At 42.8% G+C, this 12,089-nt stretch overlaps 1 protein-coding gene across 6 annotated transcripts in view; it reads left to right on the top strand.

The window, feature by feature from the left end:
- The first annotated feature begins 3,652 nt into the window (after positions 1-3,652).
- The window catches only part of WIZ (WIZ zinc finger), a 90,561-nt gene continuing 82,124 nt past the window's right edge, over positions 3,653-12,089 (top strand). For 2 of the 6 annotated variants that reach the window (XM_077262321.1, XM_077262317.1), the window contains exon 1: positions 3,656-3,844. The gene's annotated coding sequence lies outside the window, so the exon portion shown is untranslated. Of the gene's footprint in view, positions 3,845-12,089 lie in introns of all 6 variants that reach the window. The other 4 variants (XM_077262318.1, XM_077262322.1, XM_077262320.1 and 1 more) reach the window with 4 other exon arrangements.

Raw genomic sequence — 12,089 nt, 5'->3', positions numbered from 1 at the left:
CACTGATGGCCGCCCATCTTCTATGGTTTTCTTTGTCTACCCACTTTTTGAGGATTGAGCACAGGGACTGATATCTAAAGAGTTTTCTGGCAATGGATCCAACATTTCATTGTTTTGTTCACCAAACCACTTAGCTCATTTGCACTGTGACATGGTCTCCACCATGCTTGAAAAAGCATCGTTCATCACCAAATTGCTCCTGGATCATTAGTGGAAGTTGCTCTTGGAGGATGTTTAGATCCCACTATTTATTCATGGCTGTGTTCTTAGGCAAGATTATGAATGAGCCCCGTGGATGAAAAGTGACCCCCACATATGAATGGTCCCAGGATGCTTTACTGCTGGCATGATGGTACTCATGATAGCGCTCACCTTTTCTTCTCCACACAATCATTCTTCCAAAAGTCTCCAATGGTCTGAAGGGAGCTTTATCAGAGAAAGTTACTTAGTAGAAAGAACAGGAATTGGACTGTAGAGAAGAAAAGAGCACATGACAATTGCAGGCCACATGCTGTTGTGAGCAGTAAGCATTGCCTATCATGGAAGCAACGCCGACAGAGATTTCTCCCATCGAGCACATCTGGGACGTCATTGGTCGACAGTTGCAAAAGGAGCTGCCAGCAGAGGATCTTGATGATTTGCTCCAGTACATTCAGCGTGGCAGAACATTCTTCAGACAACCATTAATAACCTCCCTGATAGCAGAGGTCTGTAAGTGTGAGGATTTCTACACGTGGGGCTCATCCTGGATACTGATGATACAAGATGTTTTAAAATTGTTTCCATTATTTCATCATTTGCATACCATTAACATGCCCATCCATATTTCCACAATTTTTCATTCTTGGGGTTGCAATTTCAAAGTTGAAAAGTTTACGTGATGCTGTACTGTACATTTATCTAGTACATGCAATACAGCAGTATTTTGTTTACAAGCAGTGAATAAAGACCTTTGGAAATTGCAAAAAGCCAAGTTGGTTTTTATAGTACCGGATCGTATAGGAAGCAGGAGGAGGCGGCGCTGGGTGTGGAATAGAGCTGGAGTGACAGAGGCTTGCGAGCTACCATAGCCATTACATAGCAATTCAAACTCTGATTTCTTCGTAGTGGAGGAACTGATTGATAGGGTGCAGACAGACGGCCCAATAATTTGTGAGAGCAGCACTTTAGGGTGTGAAAACCAGTTGACAGAATCCACTTAAATACATTAAAGGTTGTCTTGGAATAAAAAACATGACACCTGACACAGCAATGTTGATATAACAATATAAAGGCTAAGGCTGATATGGCTATGAATGTGAAAACCAAAAATGGTAAACTGAGTTCCCACTGCCCGCAGTAAGATAGGAGCAGTAATGAAGATCTGCCCGGAGGTCGGCGCTCATAACAAGTGAGCATTTCTGCTACACACAGGCGATCTGATCATCGCCTGTGTGTAGTAGAGGAGATCAAAGTACTGCAGCTTCTAGTCTCCCATGGACACTATTGAAGCATGCAAAAAAAAAAGTTTATAAAAATATTAAAAAAGTAAAAAAAAATAAAAGTTAAAATCACCCCCCTTCACCCCATTTAAAAATAAAACAATAATAAAATAAATATACACATATTTAGTATCGCCGTGTTTACAATCACCCGATCTATCAATATAAAAAAGGAATTAACCCGATTGTTAAACAGCGTAACGAGAAAAAATTCAAAACGTCAGAATTAGTTTTTTTGGGTCACCGCTACATTGCAATAACGGGCGATCAAAAGATCGTATCTGCACCAAAATGAGATCAATAAAAACATCAGCTTGGAGCACAAAAAGTAAGCCCTCGCCAAGCCCCAGATCACTAAAAATGGAGACGCTACAGGTCTTGGAAAATGGCGCTTTTTTTGTTTGTTTTGTTTTTTAACCAAACTTTGTATTTTTTTTTTCACCACTTAAATAAAAAAGGAACCTAGACATGTTTGGTGTCTATGAACTCGCAATGACCTGGTCAGTTTTAGCATTTAGTGAACATAGTAAAAAAAAAACAAAAAAAAAAACAACTGTGGAATTGCACTTTTTGCAATTTCACCGCACTTGGAATTTTTTTCCCCTTTTCCAGTACAAGATGTGTTAAAACCAATGGTGTCGTTCAAAAGTACAACTCATCCCGCAAAAAACAAGCCCTTACATAGCCATATTGATGGAAAAATTAAAAAAAAGTTACGGCTCTGGGAAGCAAAAAATGAAACTGCAAAATACCTCTAGTCGTGAAGGGGTTAATGAACATATTTCTACAAATGGATGATTTGTCATACGCTGATGTGTAGGTGCCTTACACCCCATTCAGACGGCCATTTTCCACAGAGATGGTAATAATAGGTACGTGTTCAGTCTGTGGGGGCTGTTGACATACAGATATGGGGTTTTTTGAGTGTCCGCAAAAAACAAACATCTGTCCATTTTTTTTATCCGCATCAAGGGTCAAATTCATCCATTGAAATCAATGGTTCCGTGAAAATATGGACGGACCAATGTTATTTATTGGGGCTGTTCAGATCGCCATGTGAAATAAATGGCAGCGTGCACCAGTCTGTATTTCCAGATGACACTCGCCTATCTAAGTCTATGGGCGCACAAAAAAAATCTGAATAACTACAGATCATCCATATAGATATAGGATCCGATTTTAATGGAAACGTCGCAATTATCAATTCAGGAAACTGTATTTGGTCTTGTAAACTTTCTTCTTTGCCGATGCATAGACACTATATGGACAATATTAAAAAATCTGCAGTTTTCTTTCTGGACGAAAATTGGACACTATATTTTTTTTTTATACACTAGTGTGAACTTAGACCAATAAGTAGAACTGAGATTTTTTTAACTTTTTTTTGCAAAAATGAAAACACTGATGGTAAAAATGGACGCACGGTCCCAAAACTGATAAAAATCAGGTCCAACGATGAAAAACTGAGGCAGAAAAAAAAGTGATTCCCTAGGCTACGTTCACACATTGCGGGTTTTTTTTTCAGCTGTATTTTACAGTACCAGCAAAGTCTATGAGATTTCAGAAATCTCCTGCACACGTTGGCTTTTATTTTCCTGCCTGGTGTGGAAACCTGCAGCGTGTCACTTCCTTCAGCGTTTTTTCACCCATAGGAAACAATGGGTAGATGCAAAGACACAGCAAGAATGATTAGTTTTTGCTGCGTTTTTGGTGCAAAACCCATCATGATTTTTTGGTGGAGCACTAAGCTTTATGAGCATGCGCAAAGGACAGCAGAAACACAGCACTAAAAATCTGCTGCAGAAAATTGGGCAAAATCCGGCTTTTTTTTATTTTTTTATAGTAGCAGCTACGTTTTGCCTGCAGGAAAAAAACCCCCCAGGAAAAACGCACTATTTGAACATAGCTTTGGCTCACAAGCAGCATTTTATGGGGAGGTGTTTTTTAGCGCGGGAAAATGGTCCATTTTTACACAAAACGTGTAAATGATGCTGCAGGTGGCACGTTTGGTACATTGGGCCGCTTCACATTCACTGCTCCATGGTGTAAAGTCCTATAAATGAGCGGCACCGATGTGACACACTACATGTGACTGACCCCTGAAGACCGTGTGTGTGCCGGTGTGGCCGCCACATTGTGGCGCTCCGACCGGCACATTGCACGGTAGCCACGCCCACTGCCTTGCCTCCTTCAACATGGCGACGTGCCCAAGTCGGCGTCGCTGGTGACGTCACTTTCTTGCGCCCAGTCTGTGTTCTCCAGCTCCCCCCCTTGTCTCCTGTCTCCGGACGGATCGTCTTGTACCGGAGCCGCTCTTAAAGGGGCAATGCAGCGAGATCGAGACCCGACACCCGGCCGGGGGGGTAAGACGCCGGGTTGTAGGGCGGGAGGAGGTACAAGAAGGGGCAAAACTGCTACTTTACCAGCTGTCACTAGGGGGAGGGGGACGGAATAGTGCGGGGCAGCAGGGCAAGTGTATAACCTGAGCTGCCTGCATGTGTGCCCTCACTGATCACTGGCACAGGGGGCAGATGTGCAGGGTGGGCTGTGGTCCTGAGCCTGGCACTTATTAATGTGGGGTGATGATGAGGGTGATAGTTGCGTCCGTGCGAGCGCTCGTACCCATCACCAGTATAGGGACGGTGCTGGCAGTTATGGGGAAAAAATTGGAAATTTTGTAAAAAAAAATATATATTTAAAAAACAACAACAGTTATTTTGACAGTTGTACTTTTGCAAAGTTTGTTGTCAGAGGTGCGGTGATCCCATGCGGCCATATAACGGGGTGCGTAGTAGGGTCTAGCAGAATGCTGATACCTGTAGTATCATGGAGACCTTTTGTGATCTATGCAGTAAAAGCGTCAATGATCTCCGATGTCATACCGTCTAATTTCAGACGCTACTGAGTCGCCCGCCAGGGCCGTGGGGTACCTGGTACCGGGTCCGGTGTTCACAGGGGGATGTCACAGTGGCGACCCGGTCCGTGGCCCTGGGCGCCCATGTAAAAGGGAAATTGAATAAAGTTTATGTTCATGACTCCACCTGTGGTATTCGGTCAGTGGGGACCGACGCTGCTTTAAGGGGTCTGCTGGGGTGATGTTATGGCAGCTAGATGGTATACCTTCCCACAGGTGAAGTATATCCCCAGGGCTCCCGGTGTGTAGATGGTGAGAGGCGCAGTAAAGAACGAGGACACAGGTTTGCAGTCTCTTTACCTTGGTTTACTGAAGACTTCAGGCAGCCACAGTCCAGGGCACCAGATCACAGGGCAGGCAGGGTCCGGCCGGCTTGGCAGCGAATCCAGAGTCCCCTTTACCAGGTGGAGTTAAAAGCCTTCCTCTAGCGCGGTGGTGCTGTAGTCCCTTACTGCCTATGGCTTCAGATAAGGTCCTCACAGTTCTTCTCTCTGTCCCCCATATAGGATAGGACAATACCTGTATGACGGGTAACTCGAGCCTTTTTACAGGGACCCTATCACGCCCCGGGCTCTATGTGTTACTGTGTCTCAGGTGTGTGTGGCGGACAGGTAACTTGCAATTCAGCTGTCCTGCCGGTCTCTGATGTAAGTCTTAGAGTCCCTTACAACCTCGGTGCTCCGGCTACCGGTTATCTGCGCTTTGCCAGGGAGACCATCTGCCCGCTGCTGTCCTTCCCTTGGTGTCCTCGCCTGTGCCTCACTCTCCTTCACTCTCACTGAACGATGTTCTTTCCTTCTGTATGTCTTACTCCAGGGGCTGTAGTACTTCAGACCTTCTGATACTCTGTCGGTGTGCTCCCTTCTGTCTCTGACAATCTGACCTCTCTTTCCCTCCAAACCTCTATCTATCTATCTATCTATCTATCTATCTATCTATCTATCTATCTATCTATCTATCTATCTATCTATCTATCATGAGTCACCTAGGAATAGGATCAAAAGCTCCCCCTTGTGGCCTGGAGTGTGAACATGTTGTGTGTATGGTGGTTACCTGATAAAAGATATCCTTCATCGCTTCCAAACGCAACATCACTCTCCCCATGAGGAAAGCAATGCTACTGTGATGACCAGGACCCTGGGGCGCCACACTGCTATAATGCAGACATATAGTGCCACCAAAATTATTCAAACCCCCCCCCCCCCCCCCCCCCCCCCGTTACTAATCGGGTGCAAAGTTCACAAACTTTCTCCTGTTTGTTCTTGTTTCAGTGGTTTATTGCAATGTCACAACTAATAAAACCGGAGGTTTCTCAAAATTCAGCCCAAATTGCCACAATTACTGACTACTGCAGTCTCACAATTCTTCATGACAAGCCCTATCTGGCTGTTACAACCTGATGAAAACGTGAAATATGGCCAGACAGCAGTTTCTGGGAGCGATGCTGAGGAATCTTAGTTCATTGCTTATGGATAGTGAGTAGTGATGAGCGACCGTGCTCGGATAAGGTGTTATCTCAGCATTCTTGGGTTCCAACAAAGCATCATCAGCGTGCTTGAATAATATGTTCGAGTCACGGATGTTCAACAGCCGCAACACTTGCAGGGATTGCTTGTTTATTAGGCAATTTCTGCAAGTGTTGCGGATGTCAAACATATTATGCAAACACGCCAAAGACACTGTTAGCACCCGAGCATGCTGAGATAACACCTTATCCAAGCACGGTAGCTCATCACTAGTAGTGACCTCTTGGATCATTAATATTGCTGGTTTGTAAAGCGGGTGGTCCAGAAAGTTAAGAGAAGACCTCCTTGCCTTACACAAAGAAGAAAAAGGACAGAAAAAGATGTCCCTAGAGATACAGCTGGAAGCAGAGTTCACAAACTAAAGTTATAGGAACTCCGGCTACACTACCTGGATGTGGCAGAAAGAGGAAGCTGTCACCGGCTGCCACCAAAATCCTGAGGAGACAGGTGGTCAAAAATCCTCAAGTGACTGCAAAAGACCGGCAGCGGGATTCTGGTGGCAGCAGGCACTGAGGTGTCAGTTTCCAGCGAGGAGCAGCCTAAACCCTGAAGGACTCCATGTCCAAACTGTAAGGCGTTCACATGTTTAGGATTTGGTCAGTATTTTACCTCAGTATTTGTAAGCCAAAACTCGGCATGGGTTTATCACCCACGCCTGGTTTTGGCTTCCAAATACTGAGGTAAAATACTGAGGTAAAATACAGACGTGGTGACGTGTTTCTATTATACTTTTCCTCTGATTTTGGCTTACAAATACTGAGGTAAAAACTCATCAAAAATTCAACGTGGCCTACGATATCACCTCTACTGACCCAAGAAAAGTCGAATAAATCCGCCACAGTCATTTTAGGATAAGTTGAAGCTGCATCTCTATCCGGCTGCCAAAAACTTCCATTTTCCAAGCAGAAGATGCTTCAGGAATTGCTCCTTTTCACTGGAGTTTTGTAAAGCATGAAGCGTGTTTTTTTTTTTTTTTTTTTTCTTCAGCAGTTTTTAGGTAGTTTTGCGAGCACTTTGTAAATTCCCCTCCTTCCCTCTGATGTTTTGGCATTTTTAGCCTTTTTTCCAACCTTTTTTTGGTATCTTTTTGCAGGCATTTTCTGCTCATCTTTTGAATCCATTAAAAGGGGTTGTCCAGGTCTGGTACGGAGAGTGACTGCAGGCTTGTGGATCCTCACAGTGCACAGGGTGCACTCTGTCAAGATTATCTAGGAGCAGGCTATCACGTTACCACAAGTATGCAACATGCATCCTCCAAGCCACATTCCAAATAGACATGCGCGGCCTCGCTCAATACAAGTGAAATGGGCGAGCCCGGACAAGTCTAGTTGGAATGTGGCCGGATGTATGTGAATCACGTACTTGCAGTCACATGACCACCCGCTACGGGCACCAGAGAATCCGGACAGTGCGCACTATGAGGATTCACAAGTCTGCTTATCGTGATTGCAGACTAATCATGTCAAACCTGGACACCACTTTAATAAGTCAAGAAAACACTAAAGTATGTTGAGGCAAAAACATTGGGAAAACACCAAAAAAAGAATTGTACCTTTTCACTTCTTTTAAAGCCCAAAGTGTTTAAAAGATGTTCAAAGACAGAAAAATATGAACAGCATGTCATTTTCCCATGCAAATTGACAGGACCATTCTTTTGATCACTTTTTTTTTTTTAGAGCTTTCTCCGCTATTTACGGTATTTATTTATTTTTTAAAGCAAACCTGCTAAAAAAAAATGGTGAAAAAAGATGCAGTGGGCAAATACCCATATGGTTGTGTTCTGAGGAGCAATGAAACAAGCCTGGAACTTTCTGGGTCTAAAGATCAGCAGTATATCTGGGGGGAGGAAAAATGAAGCATATGCTGAAAAAAACACCCTGCCTACAGTGATGCATGGTGGTGCCTTGGTGATGCCTTCCTACAGTGAAGCATTGCAGTGGCTCGGTGAAGCACGTTGGTGGCTCGGTGATGCCTATAGTGAAGCACGGTGGTGGCTTGGTGATGATTGGGACTGATTTGCTTCTTCTGGCACTGAAAACCTGCATGTGGAGGTGAAAATGGATTCAACCAAGGATCAGGAAATCCTAAGAAAAAGTTGAAGTTTCACCTTTTGCTGCCAATATTTTTCCCCTTCCTTTCTAATTTTTAAAGGAAACCTGTCAGCAGATTTTGCCGCTATAAGATGCGGCCACTGACTTTAAGGGCTTATCTACAGCATTCTATAAAGCTGTATATCTGCCCCCGGTCCGACCTGCAAGTGAAGAAAAATAAGTTATATTCTACTCACCCCGGGGGGGCGGTCCTGTGGAAGAAGTGATGAAGAAGCAGGAGGGCGGTGTTGCAAGAAGATGGGAAGCGCCGGTCCCGGACCTGTGACACCCATCGAACCCGACTGCCCCTCCCCCCATTCTTCCCAGGTGAGTATAATTAAACTTATTTTTCTTCACTTGCAGGTCAGACTGGGGGCTTATCTACATCATTATATAATGCTGTAGATAAGCCCTGAAAGGCAATGGCCGCATCTTATAGCGGCAAAATCTGCTAAACCAGTTCCCCTTAAAATGCTGACATCTGATAGGTTAGTAAGATATTGGGAACTGATGAAAGGGAGTATGACTACAGGATCTGACTACACAAGGCTTGTTTGTAGTCTGTCACCATGGAGACTCACAGCGCTACATAGGAGCTTGACATAGGAGAACAAAGCGTGCTTTAATATGTCACAAAAATGTTTTAGTGGAATTACTCAAAAGTGTAAATGACTTTTCAGAATATGCTGTCTTATTTTTTTTTTTCCTATTTGCGGGCTCTAGCATTTATTTTCAGTTGTCCCTGAGCTGGTGGATGGAAAGTAGCTACTTTGATGTCTTCCATACACAGCACAAACAGACATGAACGACTCCTGCCTCTGTAGCACGTTCAGCGGCAGCAGTATATAGGACATTGTACAGCAGTACTGAGCAGTGTAGATGTGACTCCAGCACTGGGTTAAGAAACTTTTATTAGAAAGCAACAGTATCATCTGTCTGTGTCTCTCTTTAACTCTATGCTCCTCACCCTTTTCCACAGACTTCAATAGGCAGCAGTAATCTGATCCCTCAGTGAGCTTACACCTGTATTATTTATATTGGCTGCTCATTCAGACGTCCAGTGTTCCTGTATGAGTTCTCTCCTTGTTTTTCACAGACAAATGGGCCTGTTCACATGGCCAATGGTTGTTTGTTTTTGTTTTTTTTTGTGGACCGAGTGCAAAATCCCAGAGGCAAATGTTAGATGAAAATTGGCAATACAAGTCTATGGGTCCATGGAAATATCGTTTTGGACGGACTGCTAGATAGAAGATATAGAAACTTTATTGTTTGTTAGTGTCGAGTGTTGTCCGAATGTCATCAGTCAAACCGATGACGCTACAGCAAACTTGTGCACAAAATCACGGATTAAACTAGGCCCATTCTTATGGTACATGAAAAAAAGGGACGTCTGAATGAGCCCTTAAACTGATTTGTTTTTTTGTTTTTTCTGAGTGATGAGAAGGCGAGGGAGGAGAATAAGTGGAGAAAATAGGCTTAAGTGGAGAAAATGATTTCGTCTGATAGGATATATTCTCTTGAACGATTATTGATGTATCAAAGCAAAGCCACAAAAAGAACCACAGTGCAGTAGTCCAAACTAAGCAAATAATTCAAATTTTATTAGTATTCCAAAGATCACTGACAGAAAAATGGGCTAAAATTGGCAACAAACCGCATGATATAGGGCAAGGGAAATAGGGCAGCAATCCTGCTACATATATATCTAGTCCATGGTAGTAACTGTATCTACCTAAGCAATCCATGTGATACTAAGTCATAGCAACAATAAATATATGTATATAGATAGATAGATCATGGCGCCTTCACATGGAAATGAACCATACAAAGTACATCAATTTACATTACAGATATAAGGACTACATACCAAGTGAAAGTGCACAGGATGCCACGCAGTCTCCCACCCACCTCGACGTGCGTTTCGGAAATATTCCTTCCTCGGGGCGTGCCATGACAAGTACACTGTGTTCCAAATTATTATGCAAATAACATTTCCTCATATTTTCTCTAAATTACCTATCTGAATTGCAGTCATTGTTATTTTCCAGTCATCTACTATTCTAGTATAATTGCAATGTTTTGGAACAAACTGCCTATGAAAACAGTATCTTTTAAAAAAAAAATAAACACTCAAAATGCATGTTCCAAATTATTATGCACAGCAGAGTTTTCAACCTTTTTTTTTTATTTTGAACGAAAAAATGGTGAATTGTGAAGTTATAAGCATTATCAGCTTATTACAAAATGAAATCAAACAGTTTTCAAGTGAAAACTTTATTCTAGGTGATGTTACATTTGCACATAGGACCCCTTGTTCGAAAGAAGCTTCTGAACTCTCTCGTCCATTGAATTTGTCAGTTTTTGGATGGTTTCTGCTTCAATTGTTTTGCATGTGGACAGAATCCCCTCCCAGAGCTGTTGCTTAGATGTGAACTGCCTCCCGCCATCATAGACACTCCTTTTGATGATGCTCCAGAGGTTCTCAATGGGTGGCCACACCATAAGTTTGTCCTCTTTTATGCCCATAGCAGCCAGAGATGCAGATGTGTTTTTTGCAGCATGAGACGGTGCATTATCATGCATGAAAATGATCTTGCTGCGGAAAGAACGGTTCTGCCTCTTGAACCATGGCAGGAAGTGTTGTTTTAGAAACTCCACATAGATTATGGAGTTCATCTTTACCCCTTCAGGGATCATAAAGGGGCCGACAATCTCTCTCCCCATGATTCCAGCCCAAAACATTACTCCACCTCCTCCTTGTTGGCGCCTTAGCCGTGTTTTCATGGGGTGTCCATCAACCAGCCATCCTCCACTCCATCCATCTGGACCATCGAGCGTTGCACGGCACTCATCGGTGAACAAAACAGTTTGGAAGTCAGTCTTCATGTATCGTTTGGCCCACTGGAGCCGTTTCTGCTTGTGTGCATTGGAAAGAGGTGGTCGACAGGATGGCTTACGCACAGCTGCAAACCTCTGAAGGACCCTGCATCTTGTTGTTCTGGGGACATTGGAGGCACCAGCAGCTTCAAAAACTTGTCTGCTGCTATGACAAGGCATTTTTGCAGCTGCTCTTTTAACCTTACCCAATTGCCTGTTGGAAAGAGTCCTCAATTTTTCCTTATCAGCATGCACACGTGTGTGCTGGGAATCAGCTACATACTTCTTGATTGTGCGATGATCACGATGAAGTGTCTTGGCAATGTTGATTGTAGTCATGCCTTGACCTAAATACTCCACAATTTGTTGCTTCTCCGCAGCCGACACATCCTTTTTCTTTCCCATTTTGGCAAAAAATGTAGGCTGCTTAATAATGTGGAACAGCCTTCTTAAGTAGTCTTGCCTTTATTTGGACACACCGGCCAAACTAATGTGCACAGGTATCTGCAATTGCTTTCAGTGATATAAAGAGCCCTGACACACATCACCAGCAATGAGTTTAAATGACAAACAAAAAAATTCTAACCTTATCACTCCTAAACTCTTTGTGCAGAATAACTTGGAACACAGTGTAGAGGTGTTGCCAATTTTAGCCCACTTTTCTGTCCGTGATCTTTGGAATACTAATAAAATTTGAATTATATATTTAGTTTGGACTACTGCACTGTGGTTCTTTTTGTGGTTTTGCTTTGTCAATATATACAGTGTGTCCCATCATATAGGCTACATGTATATATTATTTAACTCTATTTAATTATAATGATTAGATGATTGGAATCTTGCTTCGATTATTGATGTATGTAAAGTTATATTCAAACAGCAGTGATCACTTATTTGCCCCTTCTAACGCTCCTTTTGACTGATTTTCAAAGCCATGTAAAAAAAAAAACAAAAAAAAACGTATGGTGACTTACTCCCATGTTTGGTGTCACTTTTATTTTGCACGTAGATTTTTGTAGCCCTATAGAGAAATCTATGGAAAAAATGCCAGAAAATATACAATACTTACCAAAAAATTCTACAAACAAAAAAAAAAAACCAAAGCAAATGAATAGAGACTTTTAGAATATTTTACTGTAGAAATTGGGGGAGGGGAACAAAGTCATCTGGCTGCAGCACACTGGAAAACACCAAATGAAAA

Source organism: Ranitomeya variabilis, chromosome 5 (assembly GCF_051348905.1).
Source record: "Ranitomeya variabilis isolate aRanVar5 chromosome 5, aRanVar5.hap1, whole genome shotgun sequence".
NCBI classification, from domain to species: Eukaryota; Metazoa; Chordata; class Amphibia; order Anura; family Dendrobatidae; genus Ranitomeya; species Ranitomeya variabilis.
Note: the sequence above shows the minus strand (reverse complement) of the source record. Positions and strands in the feature narration are given on the sequence as shown.